A 24,658-nucleotide genomic window follows, 5' to 3' on the forward strand; every position below is an offset into this window, starting at 1 on the left:
ATAACATCAGCCGTCCCTTGCTGGCCCTGGTGCTAGTTGACTCCCGGGTCTTGAGTCTCCCTCTGTGGCCCAGGCTGGAGTGCAGTGGCGCGACCTCGGCTCACCACAACCTCCCGCTTCCAGGTTCAAGCAATTCTCCTGCCTCAGCCTCCCGAGTAGCTGGGATTACAGGCATGAGCCACCACACCTGGCTAATTTTGTATTTTTAGTAGAGATGGGGTTTCTCCATATTGGTCAGGCTGGTCTCGAACTCCTGACCTCAGGTGATCCGCCCACCTCGGCCTCTCAAGGTGCTGGGATTCCAGCCATGAGCTACCACGCCCAGCTGTCTCTTTGCTTTCTTCTAAGATGGACTCTCCCTCTGTGGCCCAGGCTGGAGTGCAGGGGTGTGATCTCAGCTCACTGCAACCTCCACCTCCTGGGTTTAAGCAATTCTCCTGCCTCAGCCTCCTGAGTAGCTGGGATTACAGGTGCACAACACCACGCCCAGCATTTTTTCTTTTCTTTTTTTTAGCAGAGACAGTGTTTCACTATGTTGAACAGGCTGGTCTTGAACTCCTGACCTCAAGTGATCTGCCCGCCTCGGCTTCCCTAAGTGCTGGGATCACAGGCATGAGCCACGTGCCTGACCTCCCAGGTCTTATTTCTTGTAGATCTTGGAGTCTTCTATGTGTCTCTGGATCTTCCTGTGTGGTTCCCACCTCCGCTATTTGACTCTAATCCCCTCCTCCCATGTCAGATGATGGGAGCAGTAAGGAAATAATGCCTTGGTTTAGCTCCTTTAGGCCCTGCACGTAGGGGGCTGTACTAAGTCTAGGAGCATTTAAAACCTCACTGCATACACACTACAACATGATGAACTCCCAAAAATCATACTCAGCGAGAGAAGCCAGACAAAACGCCACACAGTGTGTAATCCCATTGACACGAAATGTTCAGGACAGGCCAGTCTCACTCTGTCGCCCAGCCTGGAGTACGGCGACACGATCTTGGCTCACTGCAACCTCCACCTCCCGGGTTCAAGCGATTCTCCCGCCTCGGCCTCCTGAGTAGCTTGAATTACAGATGTGCACCACCACACTTGGCTACTTTTTGTATATGTAGTAGAGACAGGGTTTCACCATGTTGGCCAGGCTGGTCTCAAACTCCTGACCTCAAGTGATCCACCTGCCTCAGCCTCCCAAAGGGATTAGAGGTGTGTGAGCCACCGTGCCAGGCCTTTATAGCATATAATTTTATCTCAATAAAGCTGTTAGGAAATAAACTATAGGTAACAACATTATCAACAGGTTGGGCCTTTTATCCAGGTGGGTTTTTCGAATGAACCGGTTTTAAAAGTACCATTAAAAAACAAAATTACGGCCGGGTGCGGTGGCTCACGCCTGTAATCCCAGCACTTTGGGAGGCCGAGATGGGCTGATCACGGGGTCAGGAGATTGAGACCATCCTGGCTAACACGGCGAAACCCCGTCTCTACTAAAAATACAAAAATTAGCCGGGTGCAGTGGTGGGCGCCTGTAGTCCCAGCTACACGGGAGGCTGAGGCAGGAGAATGACGTGAACCCGGGAGGAGGAGCTTGCAGTGAGTGGAGATCGCGCCACTGCACTCCAGCCTGGGCGACAGAGCGAGACTCCATCTCAAAAAAATAAAAAAATTGTAAGAGGTAAGGAAAAAAATAGAACAGGTAAAGAAAATGGGTCAGTCTTCCTTTTTTCTCTATCAGGCACATAACAATTTTCCATATTTTATAGATAAAACTGAGGCTTAGAAATGGTAGAATTGTGTGAATTCTATCTTGATAAAGCTGTCATGTATATCTATGTCTCTATATCTATTTATCCATCCACCTATCCATTCACTCATCCATCCATACATCCACTCGTCTGTCCATCTATCCATCCATCCATCCATCCATCTGCTCATTCATCCATCCACCCATCCATTCACTCATCCATCCATCCATGCATCCATCCATCCATCCATCCATCCATCCATCCATCCATCCATCCATCCATCCATCCATTCACTCATCCATCCATACATCCACCCATCTGTCCATCCACCCATCCATTCATCCATCCATCCATCCATCCACTCATTCATCCATTCACCCATCCATCCACCCACCCAATCAACCATCTATCCATCCACCCAACCAACCATCCATCCATCTGCCCAACCAACCAATTATCCATCCATCCACCCACTCATCCATTCACCCATCCATCCATCCACCCACCCACCCATCCATCCATTTATCCATCCATTCATCCATCCATCCAACCATCCATTTACTCATCCATCCATCCATCCATCCATCCACCCACCCACATATATACAAATTAGAAATGGTCGAATTGCAACTAGAGTTCAAGACTTGCAAATCCTGGTGCAATAAATATTATTCTTTCTCATTTTTAAATGTTAATATCCATTTTGTTTTTCAAAGTTGAGCATGATATAAGTATGTTGTTCCTTGGATTCCTGATGCTCTCAGTAACCTAGCAACTCAGCACCTCACGCAGAACAAGAAGAACCTCTCACGCAGAAGGTTTGGCTTGCAAACAAGCCATTCCACACTGGAAGGCTGTGTGAACCGATGATGTGGAGGAATAATCATCCCTCCTTGCTGTTTCTTATGAGATTTGTAAGGCATACTCCCACTTGCCAATACTATTTGCCAACATACTACTCCGCCTCCTCTCTGTTTCCTCTCTTGTAAGATGGCAACAACGCATGCAGGATTATTTCCGTCCCTTTCTTTAAAATGGCTGGTATTTTAAAGATTTTCTAGTATGTCATTGTTTTTGTAATTTGAAAATAAAAGGTTATTTTTTTTTAAAGGGAGAGATTATAGGGGACTGAGTGTGTGGCCTTGAGTTTGTCTGTTTCTAAACTCCCTGTTGAGGCTGTTCAACCAAAGAACCAATGTTGGGGGAAAGTCTATCCCAAGGCTCTAGCCCAAAGGAAACTCTCTTCTACACTGGGTGTGTTAGGATGCAGGAGAGCCACAAAGTCAATAAAAAAAGGCACATAACAAACTAGAAGAAAATAGTAATATGTAGCATATGTAACAAAGTGCTAGTGCTTGTCATATGTAAAGAGCACCTACAAATCAATAAGAAAATAGTCATCTGTAGCATGTGTAACAAAGTGTCAGTGCTTGTCATATGTAAAGAGCACCTACAAATCAATAAGAAAAAACTCAATAGCCAAATAGAAGATATACAGGGGTACTTGGTGCAAAGATATTAACAATCAGGAAAGAAAGGAATAGGTGACTGATTTCACTGATGGCCAAATAATTGAATATTATAACATCAAAGAGACACTAATTTCACATAACTGGCTGGCAAAACTTTTAATTTTAGTTGATAATCATTATGGCAAGGTTGTGGGGGAACTGGCATTTTCACTCACTGTTGACAGGAGTTCAAGTTGCTATAAACTTTGTGGAAGATTATTTGTCAATGATTAACAGAATTGTAAATGCCAGTATCTTCTAACGCTGCATTTCTGCTTCTAGGAATTTACCTCCTGAGATATTTAGACAAGGTCAAAAGCTATGTATACCATGATGTTTCTGCTGCAACATTATTTGGACGTAAAAAAAAAACTATAAAGATTAGTAGTGTGTTCTTCAAGTCACTCTGGCATACACAAGAATGCGCTAACAAGAATGAAGCTGACTAACCACACTGACAAAAAATGGCAATCAAAAACAACTCTTAACATTTTTAAAAGGCTGAAAAGTAGAGTTGCTACATTAAAAAAAAAATGCTCCTTCTATCAGACCATTTCGATTTCTAGCAATGCGGCAGAAAACATCACTTCAAATCTGTCCTCCTATAAAACCCAGGCAAGACTGGATGAAAGAAATGAACAAAGGCCAGGAGCAGTGGCTCACGCCTGTAATCCCAGCATTTTGGGAGACTGAGGCAGGAAGATCGCTTGAGCCCAGGAGTTCATGACCAGCCTGGGCAACAAAGCAAGATCCCATCTCTACAAAAATTTTTTAAAAAGTATCCAGGTGTGCTACTATGTGCCCATAGTCCCAGCTACTGAGGAGGCTGAAGCAGAAGGATTGCTTGAGCCCAGAGATCAAGGCTGCAGTGAGCTATGATCACATCACTTCACTCCAGCCTGGGTGACAGAGTAACAAGGAGAGGGGACGGGAAGGGCGGGGAGGGGAGGGGAGTAAAGGGGAGGAGAGGGGAGGGGAGGGGAAGGAAGGAAGGAAGGAAAAAGGAAGGAAGAAAAAGAGAGGGATGGAGGAAGAAAGAAAGAGGAAGGAAGGAAGGAGGGAAAGAAAGAAAAACATAAAGAAAGAAAGAGAAAGAAAGAAAGAAAGAAAGAAAGAAAGAAAGAAAGAAAGAAAGAAAGAAAGAAAGAAAGAAAAGAACGAAAGAAACAAAGAAAGAAAGAAGAGAGAGGGAGGGAGGGAGGGAGGGAGGAAGGAAGGAAGGAAGGAAAGAAGGAAGGGAGACAGAAAAAAGGAAAGAAGGAAGGAAAGAAGGAAGGAAGGAAGGAAAAAAAAAGAAAAAAGAAAATGAATACCCTTTCTAACCCACAGCTGAGGTCACAAAAAAGTAAGAAAATCCAGCACAGACTAAAAACTTCAAAGAGGACAGAGCCCTGGGTGGAGAGAAGAAGCCCGTGGCCACCCATGTTGAGGATAGAGGCTTCTGGTCTTGGTCACGAACGGCCTGATTTTCTTCTTAATCTCTGCCTCTCTTAAAAATTTATAGTGGAAAATTCCTTTTTTTTTTTTTTTAACTTGCAATGGTTGTCTTTATTTTGTGCTTTATATTTTCAAACTGAAAAGAAATAGTATTGACTCAATTTCTTTCTGTTTTTTAAAATATTCGTTCTATGTATTTAGAAGCCTTCAAGCTGCTCTAAGGATTTCAAAAGCATTGAGAGTAGGACCAGGCACAGCGGCTCACTCCTGTCATCCCAGCACTTTGGGAGGCTGAGGCGGGCGGATCACCCGAGGTCAGAAGTTCGAGACCAGCCTGGCCAACATGGCGAAACCCCGTCTCCACTAAAAATACAAAAATTAGCCGGGCGTGGTGGCAGCTGCCTGTAATCCCAGCTACTAGGGGTGCTGAGGCAGGAGAATCGCTTGAACCTGGGAGACGGAGGTTGCAGTGAGCCGAGATCACGCCACCGCACTCCAGCCTGGGGGACAGAGCAAGACTCCATCTGAAAAAAAAAAAAAAAAATAGCATTGCGAGTACTTTTCCTGGGGTAGCACTTTCTTTTTCTTTCTTTTTTTTTTTTCTGTAAACAATCCTTGGAGTTCTGTGGTCCATGCCATTTCCTTCTGTTTCAATGTTATGTATGTTTTGATTACTACTGTGATGTTTTAAGTTTTCTGAAGCAAGCTGAAAGGCAGACAGAAAGATTTGATGCAAAATAAAAACAAAAACAAAAAAGTTTCTTACCTTATTCACCCCAAACTTCTCAAATCTGGACTAAATACTATACTTTAAAACAAACATGTGGTGCATCTGAAGGCGAGGACAGTTTATTTCTCTGCTTTTGTATTACGCAAGTTGTTTACAGAAACTGCAAATTAAGGCCGGGCACAGTGGCTCACGCCTGTAATCCCAGCACTTTGGGAGGCCAAGACAGGCAGATCACCTGAGGTCAGGAGTTCAGGACCAGCCTGGCCAACTTGGAGAAACCCCATCTCTACTTAAAATACAAAAAACTTAGGTGAGTGTGGTGGTAGGCGCCTATAGTCCCAGCTACTAGGGAGGCTGAGACAGGAGAATCGCTTGAACCTGGGAGGCAGAGGTTGCAGTGAGCCCAGATCGCACCATTGCACTCCAGCCTAGACGACAGAATGAGACTCCCTCTCAAAAAAAAAAAAAAAAAAAAAAAAGACGCCGGGCGTGGTGGCTCGAGCCTGTAATCCCAGTACTTTGGGAGGCCGAGATGGGCGGATCACGAGGTCAGAAGATCGAGATGGGCGCAGTGGCTCACACCTGTAATCCCAGCACTTTGGGAGGCTGAGGTGTGTGGATCAATCACCTGAGGTCAGGAGTTCGAGACCAGCCTGACCAAAGTGGTGAAATCCCGTCTCTACTAAAAAATACAAAAAACTAGCCGGGCGAGGTGGCAGCGCCTGTAGTCCCAGCTACTCGGGAGGCTGAGGCAGGAGAATGGCGTGAACCTGGGAGGTGGAGCTTGCAGTGAGCTGAGATCCAGCCACTGCACTCCAGCCTGGGCGACAGAGCGAGACTCCGTCTCAAAAAAAAAAAAAAAAAAAAAAAAAAAAGAAAGAAAGAAAGAAGGAAGGAAGGGAGGGAGGGAGGGAGGGAGGGACTACAACTTAAAAAATTACATATAGTGGAAAATTTCAAACACAGCCTGAAGTACCCATACCAGGATGAGGTCTCTCTGAGCGCCAACGCCTCCTGCAACAGGAATTAACATTCTGCCCTTCTTCTGTTCTCACTTCCTCTCTCCAGCTTTGCACGGGTATTTCACACAAATTCAAGACATCATATGACTTTCCCTGTAGACCCTTCAGAACGTTCTCTAATCATGGGAGCCTTCTCATTTCCCAACACAGAACCATCCAATCAAATTAACAATGTGTTGCTACATGATTATCACCAATAATTTCCTGTTACCAATAACCAGGCTGTGACCCGTTGTCTGTGACTATCTCACAAATGTCCTTTTACGACCTGGCGTGGTGGCTCACGTTTGTAATCCCAGCCCTTTGGGAGGTTGAGGCGAGCTGATTGCTTCAGGACAGGAGTTTGAGACCAGCCTGGGCGACATACCAAGACCTCATCTCTACAAAAAAAAAAACCAAAAAAACAAAAAAATTAGCTGGGCATGGTGGCACGTGCCTGTAGTCCCAGTTATTTGAGAGGATGAGGCGTGAGGATCGCTTGGGCCCAGGTGATCAAGGTTGCAGTGAACCACGATGGCACCACTGCACTCTAGCCTGGGCGACAGGAAGATGCTGTCTCAAAAAAAATTAATTTTTTTTTTTTTTGAGACAGAGTCTCGCTCTGTCACCCAGGCTGGAGTGCAGTGGTATGATCTCGGCTCACTGTAAGCTCTGCCACCCGGGTTCAAGCGATTCTACTGCCTCAGCCTCCTGAGTAGCTGGGATTACAGGCGTTCATCACCACACCTGGCTAATTTTTGTATTTTTAGTAGAGACGGGGTTTCACCACGTTGGTCAGGCTGGTCTCGAACTCCTGACCTCAGGTGATTGATCCACACACCTCGGCTTCCCAAAGTGCTGGGATTACAGGTGTGAGCCACTGTGCCCAGCTGAAAAGAAATTAAATTTAAGGCCCGAGTGTGGTAATCCTAGCAGTTTGGAAGGCCGAGGCGGGTGGATTGCCTGAGCTCAGGAGTTTGAGACCAGCCTGGGCAACAAAGCAAAATTCCATCTCTAGTAAAAATACAAAAAATTAGCCAGGCATGGTGGTGGGCGCCTGTAATCCCAGCTATTCAAGAGACTGAAGGAGGAGAATGGCGTGAACCCGGGAGGCGGAGGTTGCAGTGAGCCGAGATTGCACCACTGCACTCTAGCCTGGGCGACAGAGCGAGACTCTGTCTCAAAAAAAAAAAAAAAAAAAAAATTAAATGTAAAAAGGTAAAAAGCAGCTCAGGACCCTTAATTTACAAAGCGCTCCATATTGCTGTACGTATCTATGTGAGTGTGCATGCACAGGAAATGTCTAGAAAGAAAGTTTCAGTGGTTAGACGGGAATGACCATGACAACTGTCTAAGCAGCACCTGTGTAGTACTTAGTCATCTCAGGCCCTCCACGCGGTTCTGTCCATCAACGACCGGATCCCGTGCTCGCGCGACTCTACAGTACATGGTTGTTACTCCACTACAAAGCAGGAAGCAACGCTTACGAAAACCAAGGAACTTGCTCAAGAACTCACAATCAAAACTAGTGAGCGGCCGGGCGCAGTGGCTCCTGTCTGTAATCCCAGCACTTTGGGAGGCCGAGGCGGGCGGATCACCTGAGTTCAGGAGTTTGAGACCAGCCTGACCAGGAGTTTGAGATGAACTTGACCAACATGGAGAAACTCCATCTCTACTAAAAATACAAAAATTAGCCGGGTGCGGTGGTGCATGCCTGTAATCCCAGCTACTCAGGAGGCTGAGGCAGAAGAATCGCTTGAACTCAGGAGGCAGAGGTTGCAGTGAGCTGAGATCACGCCACTGCACTCCAGCCTGGGCGACAGAGTGAGAGTCTGTCTCAAAAAATAAAAAAATAGTGGGCAGGCCCAGTGCAGGGCTCACACCTGCAATCCCAGCACTTTGAAAGGCTGAGGCAGGAGAATCACTTGAGCCCAGGAGTTTCAGACCAGCCTGGGTAACATAGTGAGACCCCATCTCTACTAAAATTAAACAAAAATTAGGCAAGTGTGGTGGTATCCACCTGTAGTCCCAGCTACGCAGGAGGTTGAGGTGGGAGGATGGCTTGAGTCCAGGAGGTTGAGGCTGTAGTGAGCCATGATTATGCCCCTGCACTCCAGCCTGGTTGACAAAGGGAGACCCTGTCTCAAAAAAAAAAAAAAAAAAAAAAGAAGTGGGCAAATATCCACCCCAGTTGTTCTCCTTTCACATTCTGCACTGATGGTCGGTTCCCACCCACCCCACACTGTTAACAGTGGTTAATTCTGGGGAATGAGATTTGTAATGAGATTTCTCCATTCTCACTCCTGTGGTACGAGACTTCTTTACAAACACATTCTCAACGGGGCGAAAATCAATTCTTGGGGAAGTGAAAACAAATTTTACTTTTTTATGCATTAAGCCCAGAAAACAGAACATAAACAGATACACAGTATATCCAAGATATTGAAATTTCACGGGTATAGGCCGGGCTCGGTGGCTCACACCTGTAATCCCAGCACTTTCAGAGGCAGAGGTGGGAAGATCACTTGAGGCCAGGAGTGCAAGATCAGCCTGGACAACATAGCAAGACCCAATCTCTAGAAAGAATAAAAATTTAAAAATTATCCAGGCATGGTGGTGTGCACCTGTAGTCCCAGCTACTCGGGACGCTGAGGCAGGTGAATCACTGGAACCCGGGAGGTGGAGGTTGCAGTGAGCCGAGATCACGCCATTGCACTCCAGCCTGGGCGACAAGAGCAAAACTCCGTCTCAATAATAACAATAAAAATAATAATGCTACTTGGACATCTTTGGTCAAAAGAATCAGACATCGGATGCATCTAAAAATCTCTTGCCACCGTTATCCTTTCTACGGAGCCATTAATTAGGTAAAGGATGTCTAAAAATAAGGGGGTCACGGAAAACGAGAGCTTACGAAACACCGACTGCTGTAATCACGTTTTCAGGTGAAAGAAATGGAAACTGATCTAACTTCCAGCTCACCTCAAGCTGGAAAGAAGGCTAGTTTCTAGAAGCATCTCCAAAAACGGAAAGTGAAGTTTCTAGCACACAGTTCTACCGAGGGCCGATGATGAAGAGGGAGAGAGGCGGGCAGGAGGGGAAGCGGGTGCCCCACGCTCCGCTGGAAAAAGCCAGTGTCACCAGGCTCTGCTATTTGCTTGCGGGAGGGACGCCCGGGGTGGGGGCCGAAGGGGGGATGTAATGTTGGTCGCTGGCTGCAGACACCACGTGGTGCTTTGTGAGCTGATCACAGCCCCGGCCTGCCTGCTTTGCTGTCCCGGGCTGACCTCCGAGAGCACCGCACTTCCCCTCGCTGACTCGGTGAACGTCTGTCTGCTTGAACATCTCAAAGCTCTGAGGTTTCCATTCCAGCAGAATAAATACTACGAGGGCCCACCCCTCCCTCCTCCCAGCCGAGGCTGGATGAATCCAAATAAACCCAGCCGGTGGGGAAGAGCATTTCCAGGACTTCGGAGGGAGGAAGCTCCGCCCACCTGGGTGGGTTTCCACGAGGTGGAGGTGCGGACCCGGGGGGCCCTGGGGCAGCCCTGCCGTGCAGCCGCGTCACTCTTCCTGCCTGATGTCACAGGAGCTGGGGGAGTTTGGGTATTTCATGAAGCTGTCAAGTTATCGTGGCAGCCCAGCTGTGGTTTGTGACATCAGAGTTCAGACACAGCCTAAAGGCAACATCAAAGACGGTGCATGAAAACCGGGGGTTAGGCGGGCCTGTAATCCAAGCACTTTGGGAGGCCGAGGCAGGTGGATCACCTGAGGTCAGGAGTTCGAGACCAGCCTGGGCAACACGGTGAAACCCTGTCTCTACTAAAAATACAAAAATTAGCCGGGTGTGGTGGTGCGGCCTGTGATCCCAGCTACTCAGGGGGCTGAGGCAGGAGAATCGCTTGAGACCTGGAGGCGGAGGTTGCAGTGAGCCGAGATCGCACCACTGTACTCCAGCCTGGAAGACAGAGCAAGACTCCGTCTCAAAAAAAAAAAAAAAATTAGATTGTGGTAATGGTTACACAACTCTGGATATTCTAAAAACCACTGAATTGTGCACTTAAATAAGTGAATTCTAAATGGCATGTAAAAATCTTAATAAAGCTGTCATACAAAATAAATATACATAAATATGCCAAAAATATATACATAAACATGGTGGTAAAAAATTATTAAGTCCCTTAGACAGTTGTGTTTATGTAGATTTTAGCTATACTCCTGTTAAAGGTTAACATAATCCCATTAAATATTTTTTAAACCATATATTTTATGCTAGGAGGACGACATGTTTAAGTGAAAAGTAACTATTTTTTAAAAAAAAAACATTGAGGGGGAATAGTGGCATTGTTTTGCATTTTTGCAAATTTCTTTCATGTCTGGCTTAATAGAAGACAGCTGGATTCTCATATAAGCCGCTGCATTCAATCTACTGTGATATCAAACGTCATGCAACCTCTGAAAACTCCGCCATCTGTGTGGGAGAGACTGAGAGGAAGAAGACCTACAGTATCTTGGCATTCTTTTTTTTTTTTTTGAGACGGAGTCTCGCTCTGTCACCCAGGCTGGAGTGCAGTGGCGCGATCTCGGCTCACTGCAAGCTCTGCCTCCCGGGTTCAAGTGATTCTCCTGCCTCAACCTCCTGAGTAGCTGGGATTACAGGCACGTGCCACCACACCTGGCTAATTTTTTTTTTTTTTTTTTTTTTTTTTTTTTTTTTTAATTTTTAGTAGAGACGGGGTTTCCCCATGTTGGCCAGGCTGGTCCCGAACTCCTGAGCTCAGGTGATCCGCCCGCCTTGACCTCTCAAAGTGCTGGGATTACAGATGTGTGCTACCGCACCCGGCTGCTATCTTAGCAGTATTGACCCGGTGGTCCCCCGCCAAAAGGGTCTCAGAGACCAACCCCTGGATGTCCCTGAACCACACTTTGAGAACCCCACTACAATGTATTCCCTCCACTTTAGAGAAGAGAAAATGAGATCCAAGATGGTAATAAACCTGCCCAAGTCCTCAGAGCTGAAAAGCACGGCTGAAGGAGAATAAAAAAGCGAAACATAAACCAGGTCTGGTGGTGCGTGCCTGTGGTCCCAGCTACTCGGGAGGCTGAGGCAGGAGGATCGCTTGAGCCCAGGAGTTTGAGGCTACAGTGAGCTAGGATCGCGCCACTGCACTCCAGCCTGGGTGACAAGGAGACAACCCCCCACCATCTCCAAAAACAAATAATTCCTTATTTAAACAATAGAACAGGGGAAGGTTTGCTTGACTCCAAAGCTGTGTTCTTTTCATCCATTCGAGTTCCATCCAGATGGCCCAGGGTGCAGCTGGGAAGCCTGTTGTCCCTAAAAACCATGGGGCACAAGTAGGTAAACCCCAGAGTAGGTAACTCCTCAATTCACTATCTGACTGGTCTCAAGTTACCAGGCAGTGTGTTTCCCTAGCCATGGGGACTCGGTCCTGCCACATGGTTCATGCCTATTGCAGATACATGCGCATGCTTGCAATCTATGTGTCCGTCTCCCCTGCTCTACAACGGCCTTCCTGGGAACAAGGACTGGGCACTATTTTGGCTCCCTGTCTCCGTCGTTTGGCAGCAGGAAAAGAGAGGTGTCTGAAGAAAGGGTAACCGAGTAATGCAATCCCCCAATGTCAGATTTTTACTGAGGAAAAGAAAGGCAGTGAAGGCCGGGCCTGGCGGCTCACGTCTGTAATCCCAAACATGTTGGGAGGCCGGGGCAGGAGGATCCCTTGAGCCCAGGAGTTCGAGACCAGCCCGAGCAACATGGCGAGACCCTGTCTCTACAAAAAAAATTTTAAAAATTAGCCAGGAGTGGTGGTGTGAGCCTGTAGTCCCCGCTACTCGGGAGGCTGTAGCAGGAGGCTCACTTAAGGAGGCTGAAGTTCCAGTGAGTTATGATTTCATCACTGCACCCCAGCCTAGGCCACAGAGTAAGACTCTGTCTCAAAAAGAAGAAAAGGACAGGGGAGGGGAGTGGAGGAGAGGGGAAGAGAGGAGATGAGAAGGGAAGAGAGGAGAGGAGAGCAGTGGAATCCCAGATGATCTTTCCAGAATCTGGAAGCAGCACTTTGGAGGCACCCTGGGGAAGAAAGCCTGCTAGGATCTGGAGAAGAAGCACTAGAAACTGGGCGCAGTGGCTCACGCCTGTAATCCCAGGAGTTTGGGAGGCCGAGATGGGTGGATCACCTGAGGTGGGGAGTACAAGACCAGCCTGGCCAACATGGTGAAACCCCATCTCTACTAAAAATGCAAAAATTAGCCAGGCGTGGTGGTGCACGCCTGTAATCCCAGCTACTTGGGAGGCCGAGACAGAAGAATCGCTTGAACCCGAGAGGCAGAGGTTGCAGCGAGCGGAGATCACACCACTGCACTCCAGCCTGGGCAACGGAGCGAGACTCCGTCTCAAAACAACAACAAAAAGAAGCACTCAGGACTGGGCGGTGGGCTGCGTCCTCTGCAGGCCCTGGCTCCCCTGTACCCACCCTCTCCTGCATGCTTTTTTTTTTTTTTTTTGAGACGGAGTCTCACTCTGTCACCCAGGCTGGAGTGCAGTGGCCGGATCTCAGCTCACTGCAAGCTCCGCCTCCCGGGTTCACGCCATTCTCCTGCCTCAGCCTCCCGAGTAGCTGGGACTACAGGCGCCCGCCACCTCGCCCGGCTAGTTTTTTGTATTTTTTATTAGAGACGGGGTTTCACCGGGTTAGCCAGGATGGTCTCGATCTCCTGACCTTGTGATCCACCCGTCTCGGCCTCCCAAAGTGCTGGGATTACAGGCTTGAGCCACCGCGCCCGGCCATGCTTTCAAACAGATACAGCACTTCCTTCAGGGCGGTGCGGAGGAGCTGCCAGCAGACAGGCATGCAGGAGCCGCAGGTTCTGTAGGCCCCTCCCGAGCCTGCAGGAAAATGCAGGCAGATCTGCGGCCTCCCTCGCACAGGCGGACAGACCGGCAGCAGGGATCCCCGGCTGGGCCCCGGAGCACGAGTCACTGCACAGTCATCACAGCCTGTGCTACCTTCCGTGGCGTTCTGGGGAATCTAAATCAATCCCATACGCTGGACGGCAAGCCAGGAGCAGAAGCCAATCTCGGGCTGGGCAGAGGGCCACCCGGCCCTCCCCTCACCACCCACCCCTCCCTTTTCCTTCAATCAGAATTGCCTTTTATAGGCAGGTTGATCGTTAACAGCTGGAAGGGGGTCAAAGGCGTAGAGAAGGAAGCACCAGAAATGCAGGGTGCAGGAGGAGAGGCTAGATGAAAGCTGGGCTCAAAACTCTGGGCTCCGGGGCAGGTGCTCAGGTCAGGAAAGCCGAGAGAGGGGGCCAGGGCCAGGGACCTTGCAAGGGCGGAAGGGTGGGCCCGGGTCGGACATGGTGGAAAACCCTTCCTTAGGTAGACGCATCTGGGGCTCACTGCTTTGTGAGGGAAGGTGCACTGCCCACCCTCTTTCCCTCTCTTTCCCTCCCTCCCTCCCTCCCTTCCTTCTCTTTCTTTCTTCTGTTATTTTATTTTATTTTTTTTGAGACAGAGTCTCACTCTGTCACCCAGGCTGGAGTGCAGTGGCGCGATCTCAGCTCACTTCAAGCTCCGCCTCCTGGGTTCAAGCCATTCTCCTGCCTCAGCCTCCCGAGTAGCTGGGATTACAGGCACCCGCCACCACGTCCGGCTCATTTTTTGTATTTTTAGTACAGACGGGGTTTCACCGTGTTCGCCAGGATGGTCTCGATCCCCTGACCTTGTGATCCGCCCGCCTCGGCCTCCCAAAGTGTTGGGATTACAGGCTTGAGCCACCGTGCCCGGCCTCTTTCTTTCTTCTTTCTTTCCTTTCTTTTTATTTCTTTCTTTCTCTTTCTCCACCCGCCCCTGTCTTTCTTTCTTTTATTATTATTATTTTTTGTAGACAGAGTTTCGCTCTTGTTGCCCAGGCTGGAGCACAATGGCTCAGCCTCACCTCACTGGAATCTCCACCTCTTGGGTTCCAGCAATTCTCCTGCCTCAGCCTCCCGAGTAGCTGGGATTACAGGTGCACACCACCACGTCTGGCTAATTTTTGTATTTTTAGAGACGGGGTTTCACCACGTTGGCCAGGCTGGTCTCTAATGCCTGACCTCAAGTGATCCAGCCGCCTAGGCCTCCCAATGTGCTGGGATTACAGGCATAAGCCACTGCACCTGGCCTCTTTCTTTCTTTTAGGAGGCAAGGTCTTGCTCTGTTGCCCAGGTTGAAGTGCAATGGTGCCATCATAGCTCACTTCAGCCTTGACCTCTTGGGCTCATGCCATCCTCCTACCTCTGCCTCCCAAGCAGCTGGGATGACAGATACTAAGCCTGACACTAAGCCCAGCCATATTTTGTTTTTTTTTCTTTTTGTAGAGACGGGGTCTCGCTGTGTTGCCCAGGCTGGTCTCGACCTCTTGGGCTCAAGCAATCCTCCCATCTTGGCCTCCCAAAGTGTTGGGATTACAGGCATGAGCCACTATGCTGGGCTGCCCACCCTTTTCTTCTTCTTAATTAATTGTTATTATTATTTTGGGACAGGATCTGGCTCTGTCACCCAGGCTGGAGTGCAGTGGCGCAATCACAGATCACTGCAACCTCCAATTCCTGGGCTCAAACGATCTACCTGCCTCAGCCTCCCGAGTACCTGGGACCATAGGCATGCCCCACCACGCTGGGCTAATTTTTTTTTTTTTTTCATCTGTAGAGACAAAGTCTTGCCATGTTGCCCCCAGGCTGGTCTTGAACTCCTGGGCTCAAGTGATCCTCCCTCCTTGGCCTCCCCAAGTGCTGAGATCACAGGCCCGAGCCACTGCATCCAGCTGTCTGCCTTTTTCTTGTTTTTAAAGAGTGGTGGTTAAATGCTTCACCCGGTGTCGTGTGGCACACAGCAGAGCTGGGGTCCAGCAGCGAGTCTCCTGGCTCTAAAGCAGTGTTCCACCGGCTGCAGAGAGGGAGCTGACGCCAGAAGGAGGGGGAACCCCCAGAGCTTTTGGCATGGGGTGGGACCGGCATCCGGTGGGACCGCCGTGGCTCTCTGGGGCTGAAAATTCCAGGCAGAGCAGCCCAAGGAATCCAGCCATCCCTGAGGGTTCAGAAATGCAAATCAGGGCTGTGTATTCACAGCCTGGACTGGAGACCGACCAAAAATACTCAGGGCTCACCCTTGCGGGGCGGCGGCTAAATTTAGGAAACCAACCATCTGGAGAATGCAGGCATCAGGAGAAGCCCCTGCAGCTAGGAGGATCATCTCGGTTCGTTTTTATTCACTGCTCGTAGATCTCCCAGTTTTTCCTAGCGTGTTCAAGCTGGAAAGGATTTCAGAGTTTGTGTCACCTAGATTTATTTTACAGAAGGAGGAACTAAGCCTTTAAGGGAGAAGTGCCTGTTTTGACACACTGAAAAGTGTTCTTAGCCAGGTACAGCCTAATACGACTGTCTCCCAGCACTTTGGGAGGTCAAGGCAGGAGGATTGCTTGAGGCCAGGAGTTTGAGACCAGCCTGAGCAACATAGCAAGACCCCATCACTACAAAAAATAAAAATAAATTAGCCAGATGTGGTGGCATGTGCCTGCAGTCCCAGCTACTCTGGAGGCTGAAGCAGGAGGATTGCTTGAGCCAGGAGGTCGAGGTTGCAGTGAGCTATGATTGCGCCATTGCACTCCAGCCTGGGCAACAGAGCAAGACCCTCCTTCAAAAAAAAATAGAATGCATGGAAGGAAGGAAGGGAGGGAGGGAGGGAAAATATAAAGTTTTCTGCCCTAGGGTGTGATTTTCACACCACCCCAAGTTTAAGAACGAAGTATGGTTTGTTTGAATGCTTTTCCCAGACAGAGAAGCAGGCAGTGGTGGGAAGGACAAAATTCAGGGGTGGCTTCCTCTCTCTTAGAAGTATTAGGCCCAAGAAACCAACTGAAATCCTGGGATGAACTAGATTCCGTCATTGGAGTCCAAGTCCTTTTGGCTGTCAGTATGAGTGGCTTGAAGCTGCTATAACAAGTCACACGGATCTGATGGCTTAAAACAATGGAAATGGATTATCTATGGCTCTGGAGGTCAGAAATTAAGACGTGGGCAGAGCTGTGCTCCCTCTGGAGGCTCCAGGGAGGGTCCTTCCTGCCTCCTCCAGCATCTGGGGCCTCCAGGCATCCTCTGGCTTGAGCCCACGTGGCTCCAGTCTCTGCCTCTGTCTCCCCATGCCCTTCCTCCTGTGTCAAATCTCGCTCTTGTTTTCTTTTTTTTTTTTTTTTTGAGACGGAGTCTCGCTCTGTCACCCAGGCTGGAGTGCAGTGGCGCAATCTCGGCTCACTGCAAGCTCCGCCTCCCGGGTTCACGCCATTCTCCGGCCTCAGCCTCCCGAGTAGCTGGGACTACAGGCGCCCGCCACTGCGCCTGGCTAATTTTTTTCTATTTTTAATAGAGACGGGGTTTCACCATGGTCTCGATCTCCTGACCTTGTGATCCGCCCACCTCGGCCTTCCAAAGTGCTGGGATTACAGGCGTGAGCCACCGCGCCCAGCCTCTTGTTTTCATTTGTTTGTTTTTTGTTTGTTTTTTTGAGACAGGGTCTCTCTCTGTCGCCCAAGATGGAGTGCAGTGATGCCATCTGGGCTCATTGCAACCTCCACCTCCTGGGTTCAAGTGATTCTCCTGCCACAGTCTCCTGGGTAGCTGGGACTACAGGCACCTGCCACCATACCCAGATAATTTTTGTATTATTAGTAGAGACGGTTTCACTATGTCGGCCAGGCTGGTCTCAAACTCGTGGCCTCAAGCGATCCTCTTGCCTCAGCCTCCCAAAGTGCTGGGATTACAGGTGTGAGCCAAATCTCACTGCAACCTCTGCCTCCCGGGTTCAAGTGATTCTCCTGCCTCAGCCTCCCGAGTAGCTGGGATTACAGGCACGTGCTACCACGCCTGGCTAATTTTTGTATTTTTAGTAGAGATGGGGTTTCACCATGTTGGCCAGGATGGTCTCGATCTCCTGACCTCGTGATCCGCCCGTCTCGGCCTCCCAAAGTGCTGGGATTACAGGTGTGAGCCACCACGCCCGGCCAAAATCTCACTCTTATAAGGACATCTGTGATTGTTTAGGGTCCACCTGGAGAATCCAGGATAATCTGCCATCTCAAGATCCTTCATGTAATCACTTCTGCAACCTCTTTGCCACACAAGGGAAAATTCGCAGGTTCCAGGGATTTAGGAGCCAATATCTTTGGGGGCATTACTCACACTACATACAAAGTCTCTTTTCAGGGCAGACATAGATGCTCACAGGAAATGCCTCCGTGCCCCACAGTCCGGCAAGCTTCCAAGCAAGCAAGCTCCTTTTAAGAGTCAGGAAGAGGCTGGGTGGCTCACGCCTGTAATCCCAGCACTGTGGGAGGCCGAGGTGGGTGGATTGCTTGAGCCCAGGAGTTTGAGACCAGCCTGGGCAACATAGTGAGACCCCGTCTCTACAAAAACACAAAAATTAGCTGGGCACGGTGGTGGGTGCCTGTAATCCCAGCTCCTTGGGGGACCAAGGTGGGAGGATCGCTTGAGCCCAGCAGTTGGAGGCTACAGTGAGCTGAGATTGCACCACTGCACTCCAACCTGCGTGACAAAGTTACATCCTGTTGCTGGCCAGGTGCAGTGGCTCATGCCTGTAATCCCAGCACTTTGGGAGGCTGAGGCAGGAGGGTCGCTTGAGGCCAGGAGTTTAAGACCAGCCTGGGCAACACAGGGAACCCTGTCTCTACAAAAAAATACAAAAAATTGCCAGGGGTGTTGGTGAGTGCCTGTAGTCCCAGCTACTTGGGAGGCTGTGGAAGGAGGGTGGCTTGAGCCCAGGGGGTGGTGATCGCACCACTGCACTCCATCCTGAGCGACAGAGCAAGTCGCTATGTGGGAAAAAAAAAAAAAAAAAAGGCTGGGCGCGGTGGTTCACGCCTGTAATCCCAGCACTTTGGGAGGCCGAGGCAGGTGGATCACCCGAGGTCAGGAGTTCGAGACGAGCCTGACCAACATGGAGAAACCCCGTCTCTACTAAAAATACAAAAATTAGCTGGGTGTGGTGGTGCGCACCTGTAGTCCCAGCTACTCAGGAGACTGAGGCAGGAGAATTGCTTGAACCCGGGAGGTAGAAGTTGTGGTGAGCCGAGATTGTGCCATTGCACTCCAGCCTGGGCAACAAGAGTGAAACTCTGTCTCAAAATAATAATAATAATAATGATAATAATTAATTAAAAAAAAAGTTAGACCCTGTCTCAAAAATAAAAAGTCGGGAGCAGGGAAGGCAGCCAAGGCAAGGAAGACCAACGACGTGCTCGGATGGTGCCGTCGTTTTGGAAGACACTCCAAAACTAAACTGGAAAGGTTCCCATTCTCGGCAGTGACAAATTTCTGGAACTAGATAGATAATGCTGGTGTTTGCACGCGGTGTACACATAATTAATGCCACGGAGTTAATTTTTGAACAGTAAACAAGGTCTGGGCACCATGGCTCATGCCTGTAATCTTAGCACCTCAGGAGGCCGAGGCGGGAGGACCATTTGAGCCCAGGATTTTGAGACCAGCCTGGGCAACAGAGTGAGACCCTGTCTCTACGAAAAACTTAAAAATTAGCTGGGCGTGGTGGTGTGTGTCTGTAGTCCCAGCTACTCAAGAGGCTGAGGTGGGAGGATCACTTGATCCTGCAGCCCAGGAGGTTGAGGCTGCAGTGAGCTGTGACTGCACCACCGCACTCCCACCTGGGCGACAGAGCAAGACCCTGTGTTAAAAAAAAAAAAAAAAAAAAAAAAGAAGAAGAAAGCTGGGTGTGGTGGCTCACGCCTGTAATCCCAGCACTTTGGGAGGCCGGGGCAGGTGGATCATCTGACGTCAGGAGTTCAAGACAAGCCTGGCCAACATGGAGAAACCCTAACATTTTTAGTCTCTACTAAAAATTCAAAAAAAGCTAGGCATGATGGCCGGTGCCTGTTATCCCAGCTACTTGGGAGGCTGAGGCAGGAGAATCGCTCGAACCTGGGAGGCGGAGGTTGCAGTGAGCCGAGATCGCGCCACTGTACTCCGGCCTGAGCAACAAAAGTGAAACTCCATCTCAAAAAAAAAAAAGAAATACATATTAGGATGGGGCAAGCTGAACTACATTGTTATGTATTTTAACAACACAGAAAATCCACTTGGGGCCAGCCTGCGAGTCCCTCCCATGTAGGCTCAGCCTGGCACTGGAACCCGGCACCCTCCATGCCCCGCCCCTCCCAGTGGGGTCTCCGCTTCTCACTTCAGAGGCAGAGCTCTGATCATCGGCACTGGGAAGTGGCCTGCGGTGTCAGCACGGACCGGCGCTCACCCCCCACACGGCACAGAGGATTTCTAGGGAGCAGTCCCCACGGGACAGCAATAATTTCAGGTGACAGCGACACAGGGCGGCAACACCGGTTCCTTCCTGGCAGGCAGCCAGACGCACACACGCACGCAGACCACGCCATCCAGAAAGTTCACCTGCGATCTGAGACACAGCTCTTTGAGGGAGATCAGCAGATCAGATGGTATTTGAGAAAAAAGAAAAAAGGTTAAGCCAAGTGAGTGGGAAGGTGGAGGAAAAAAATAAACAAAGGTTAGGCTGAGGTCGCGGCTCTGCCACCCATGACACAGAGCGGGCCACGTCGGTTTCAGACCTAAAAGTCAGAACAACTCGCAGGTGGCGAAGAGTGGGTGGAGGAAAGGAGCGGGGAGTTCTGGGGAGCAGAGAGACCGAAACGCAAGAGTAATATCTGATGTGGAGAGGTTCCGCCCACATGGGATCTGCCCCTGGGAAAATAAAAAAAAATCCCTGAAGCCCCTGCGAGGCACGGCCTGCGGGCTGGAGGGACCGGCTCTTCACACACACAGGATGACCGAGATCGTCTCTGGAGGTGGGTGACGCGGCAGGCAGGCCGACGGCCTCGGTGCAGCTCCCCTGCACCCCCAGGTCCAGGGAGCAGGCTCACGTGTCCCCAGATGCAGGCACACCTGCACCACTTGAGGCATCCGCAGAGTTCAAGACCAGCAACCTGGAGGAGCTCCCCTGGCTGCCATTGGACACTCCAGGGCAAGGTGCCGGGTGCCTCCTGGGCAACCCCGTGTCTGTAGCAGTGGATGCAGCTGGCAAAGGCTCAAAGGCCTTCCCTGCGTGGGGCACACACGGACGACACACTCTCCCGGGGCCTGCACTGAGGCTGTCAGAGGGCCTGCCGGGATCCCCTCTCTGGTTTTCAGGTAACCCCGTCTGCTGGCACTGAGGGCCTCATCAGGCCCCTGCAGGCCTGCGACCACAGCTGAAACCGGTGTGCCTTCTCCAAAGCCACCTTCTGACCGGCTTTTTAAAGAAATTGAGGTAAGGTTTGCATACTGTAAAATTAAGCATTTTAAAATGAACAATTCAGTGATATTCAATACATTCGCAACCTTGTACAAGCATCACTCCTACCTAGTTCTTGTACATTCTCTCTCTTTTTTTTTTTTTTTTTGAGAGAGGGTCTCTGTCTCCCAGACTGGAGTGCAGTGGTGTGATCTCGGCTCACTTCAACCTCCGCCTCTTGGGTTCAAGCAATCCTCCTGCCTCAGCCTCCCAAGTAGCTGGGATTACAGGCCTGTACCACCATGCCCAGCTAATTTTGTATTTTTAGTAGAGATGGGGTTTCGCCATGTTGGCCAGGCTGGTCTCAAACTCCTGACCTCAAGTGATCCGCCTGCTTCGGCCTCCCAAAGTTCTGGGATTACAGGCGTGAGCCACCGCGCCCAGCCAATTTCTTTTTTTTTTTTTGATACGGAGTCTCACGCTGTTGCTCAGGCTGGAGTGCAGTGGCGCGATCTCGGCTCACTGCAAGCTCCGCCTCCCGGGTTCCCGCCATTCTCCTGCCTCAGCCTCCTGAGTAGCTGGGACTACAGGCGCCCGCCACCTCGCCCGGCTAATTTTTTTTTTTTTTTTGTATTTTTAGTAGAGACGGGGTTTCACTGTGGTCTCGATCTCCTGACCTTGTGATCTGCCCGCCTCGGCCTCCCAAAGTGCTGGGATTACAGGCTTGACCCACCGCACCCGGCCGCCCGGCCAATTTCTTGCAAATTCTCACCTTAGAAAGAAACCCCATCCCCATCAGCTGTCACTCGCCCTCCCCTCCCCCAGCTCCTGGCACCACGCATCCCCTTCGTGTCTCTGTGGATGGGCCTGTCCCGGATATTTCATAGAAATGGGATCACACACTGCGTAGCCTTTTGTGTCTGACATCTCTCGCTAAGTATGATGTCCTCAAGGTGTATCCGTGCTGTGGCCTGTGTCAGAGCCTCTCTCCTTTTCGGGGCTGAGTCGTGTTCCACTGTCAGGATGAACCACGTGTGGATCCATCTATCCTCTGATAGACACTTGGATTCTTGCAGTAACCTTCTGTCTGCTGTGAAAACCATGCTGCTGTGAACATTCGTGTGCGTGTATTTGTTGGAGGACTTGTTTCAATTCTTTTGGGTCCATGCCCCGGGGCGGAATTGCTAGGTTACCCTTGAAATGGTCCAGGCCAGGCCTCTCCATTGCACCTCTGCCACTGACTTTTGGGAAGTGTTACTATTCAGAACAGGCAGGTGCACATTTATCTGACAGGTGTCCACACAGCCAGGGATTAAAGGGAATGTGAGAGGGTTGGTCTTGCAGGACTGGGACCAGGGTCAGGTGGGCAAAACACTCACAAAATGTAAGGGGAGGCCAAAAAAGTCAGCATCCATATAAATAATATTTTAATCCACCATTAGAAAAATTCAAAGTGAATCTGCAAAATCTGTGATGATCAAACTATCAGAATCAAGGTGGGATCATTAACAGTGCTGTGAGAGGCACACTGATAAAGCAAAAGGAAAAATCAGAATTACTGACCCCATTTTGATTTAAAATTTTGATTCTGGCTTCATTGTGGATTTCTGCATTGATTTTGGCTTCCCCCCGCCCCCCACCGAGACGGAGTCTCACTCTGTTGCCCAGGCTGAAGTGCATCGACACAATCTCTACTCATTGCAACCTCCACCTCCTGGGTTCAAGCAATTCTCCTGCCTCAGCCTCCCAAGTAGCTGGGATTACAGGTGCCCGCCACCACGCCCGGTTAATTTTTTGTATTTTTAGTAGAGACAGGGTTTCACCATGTTGGCCAGGATGGTCTTGATCTCCTGACCTCATGATCCACCTGCCTTGGCCTCCCAAAGTGCTGGGATTACAGGCGTGAGCCACCATACCTGGCAGGAATTTTTTTGTTTTGTTTTGTTTTTAGAGATGGGGTCTTGCTATGTTGCCCAGGCATATCTGGAACTCCTGGCCTCAAGTGATCCCACCTCAACCTCCTGAGTAGCTGGGACTGCAGGCACGCACCACCACACCCGGCTAATTTTTAATTTTTCATAGAGATGAGGGTCTCACTATGTTACCGAGGCTGGTCTTGAACTCCTAGGCTCGTGATCCTCCCACCTCAGTGTCCTGTGGAGCTAGGACTACAGGCACGTACCACCCCACCCAGCTAATTTTTGTTTTACACTAAAGTATGATTTCATCTTGGTCACTGAGGTTTCTCCACGCCCCCTTCAATTTTGTGCCCAGTGTGAGTTCGTTGCTTGCCTGACCCTGGTCCTGTCCTGGGATTTGGGACCTGACAGGTCCGGGTAACAACTGCAGTTGATCCGTCCACTTGCTGGAGGACCTCAGGCTCTCTCCTGTGAGCCTCATTTTGGCCATTTCTGGAATCCCGTTGTGCAGGACAGCTGGGTGGACTGCAGTGATGTTTGCGCACCAAGTCCCGAATGCCAGAGCAGACAGGGTCCACCTGTTACCTTCTCGGATTTCCAGCCTCCAGAACCGAGAGGGAGAAGAAATCTCTGTTGCTGAAGCCCTCCGGTCTGTGGCTTGAGGTTACAGAGCCCCAGCAAACCATCACGCTGGATTAAGGGAACTGGTCCCCAGAGCTCACAGCTGCAGACGGGCCAGCGTAGGACAACCCAGTGGGACCTGGGGGTGCCTCTGGCCTATTGGGGGACCCTCGGTGAGCCAGTGAACTCAGTGCACTTCTGGAGCTCCTCAACCACGAGTGAGGAAATTGAACGGTACAGGAAAAGCAGGTGAGCGTGCATATTAAACAGCCAAGGTCCGTTACCACTACCAAGCACCTGCCAGGCTCCCCACCCAGTGCTACCAAAAGCAGACGGCCCTCTCCCTCCCCTAAACTCTCAGAAGTTAATATTATTGGGTCAAGATGATGACAGCACGGGGAAACCTCTGGCAAGCGCCTTGCCCCAGGGGACAGCTCAGGTGGCCTCGGATAACATGACAAAGACCTTCTTTATTCTTTATTATTATTATTATTGAGACGGGGTCTCGCTCACTCTGTCACCCGGACTGGAGTGCAGTGGCACAATCGTGGCTCACTGCAGCCTCAGCCTCCTGGACTCAAGCAATCCTCTTGCTTCAGCCTCCTGAGCAGCTTGGACTATAGGTGTGCATTGCCACACCTGGTTATTTAAAAAAAATTTTATTTATTATTACTTTTTGAGACAGAGTCTTGCTCTGTCGCCCAGGCTGGAGTGTGGTGGTGTGATCCTGGCTCACTGCAACCTCCGCCTCCCGGGTTCAAGCGATTCTCCTGCCTCAGCCTCCTGAGTAGCTGGGATTACAGGCAACTGCCACCAGGCCCAGCTAATTTTTGTATTTTCAGTAGAGACGGGGTTTCACCAGGTCGGCCAGGCTGATCTCAAACTCCTGACCTCAGGTGATCCGCCCGCCTCCCAAAATGGTGGAATTACAGGCATGAGCTACCATGCCCAGCCACTGATTTTTTTTTTTTTATTTTTTAGTAGAGACGAGGTCTTGCTATCTTGTCCAGGCTGGTCTCAAACTCCTGGGCTCAAGCGGATGATCCTCCCGCCTCACCCTCCCAAAGTGCTGGGATTACAGGCACAAGAGACCCTCTTTTATTGTTGCAAGATGCTGACAGGTTTCAGAAGAGGTTTGAACCAAACGGGCCCCAGGGACCCAGGTGGGGCCCTGGGATACATTTCTCCCAGGCCAGGGTTGGTTTCAGTCAGCCTGAGCGTGCAGACACCTGTGTCCTGGGCACCAAACTTGACATTCTCGGTTCCTATCAGGCAGCGGAGGCGGGGAGGTGGGGGTTGCGGGGAGGGACCGGGCTCACGTGCCAGGCTCAGGGGAAGCGTCCTAAACATTCTCAGAAATGACCACGCCCAGC

At 50.0% G+C, this 24,658-nt stretch overlaps 1 protein-coding gene across 7 annotated transcripts in view; it reads right to left on the bottom strand.

Moving 5' to 3' along the window:
* The window catches only part of GNG7 (G protein subunit gamma 7), a 209,797-nt gene that overhangs the window by 90,566 nt on the left and 94,573 nt on the right, over positions 1-24,658 (bottom strand). The window contains exon 3 of one of the 7 annotated variants that reach the window (XM_065535411.1): positions 6,720-6,814. The exons of 5 other annotated variants lie outside the window; for them this stretch is intronic. The gene's annotated coding sequence lies outside the window, so the exon portion shown is untranslated. Of the gene's footprint in view, positions 1-6,645; positions 6,815-24,658 lie in introns of all 7 variants that reach the window. One more of the 7 variants, XM_065535412.1, reaches the window with a different exon arrangement.

The sequence above is a fragment of the Macaca fascicularis genome, chromosome 19, assembly GCF_037993035.2.
Source record: "Macaca fascicularis isolate 582-1 chromosome 19, T2T-MFA8v1.1".
Classification (NCBI taxonomy): domain Eukaryota; kingdom Metazoa; phylum Chordata; class Mammalia; order Primates; family Cercopithecidae; genus Macaca; species Macaca fascicularis.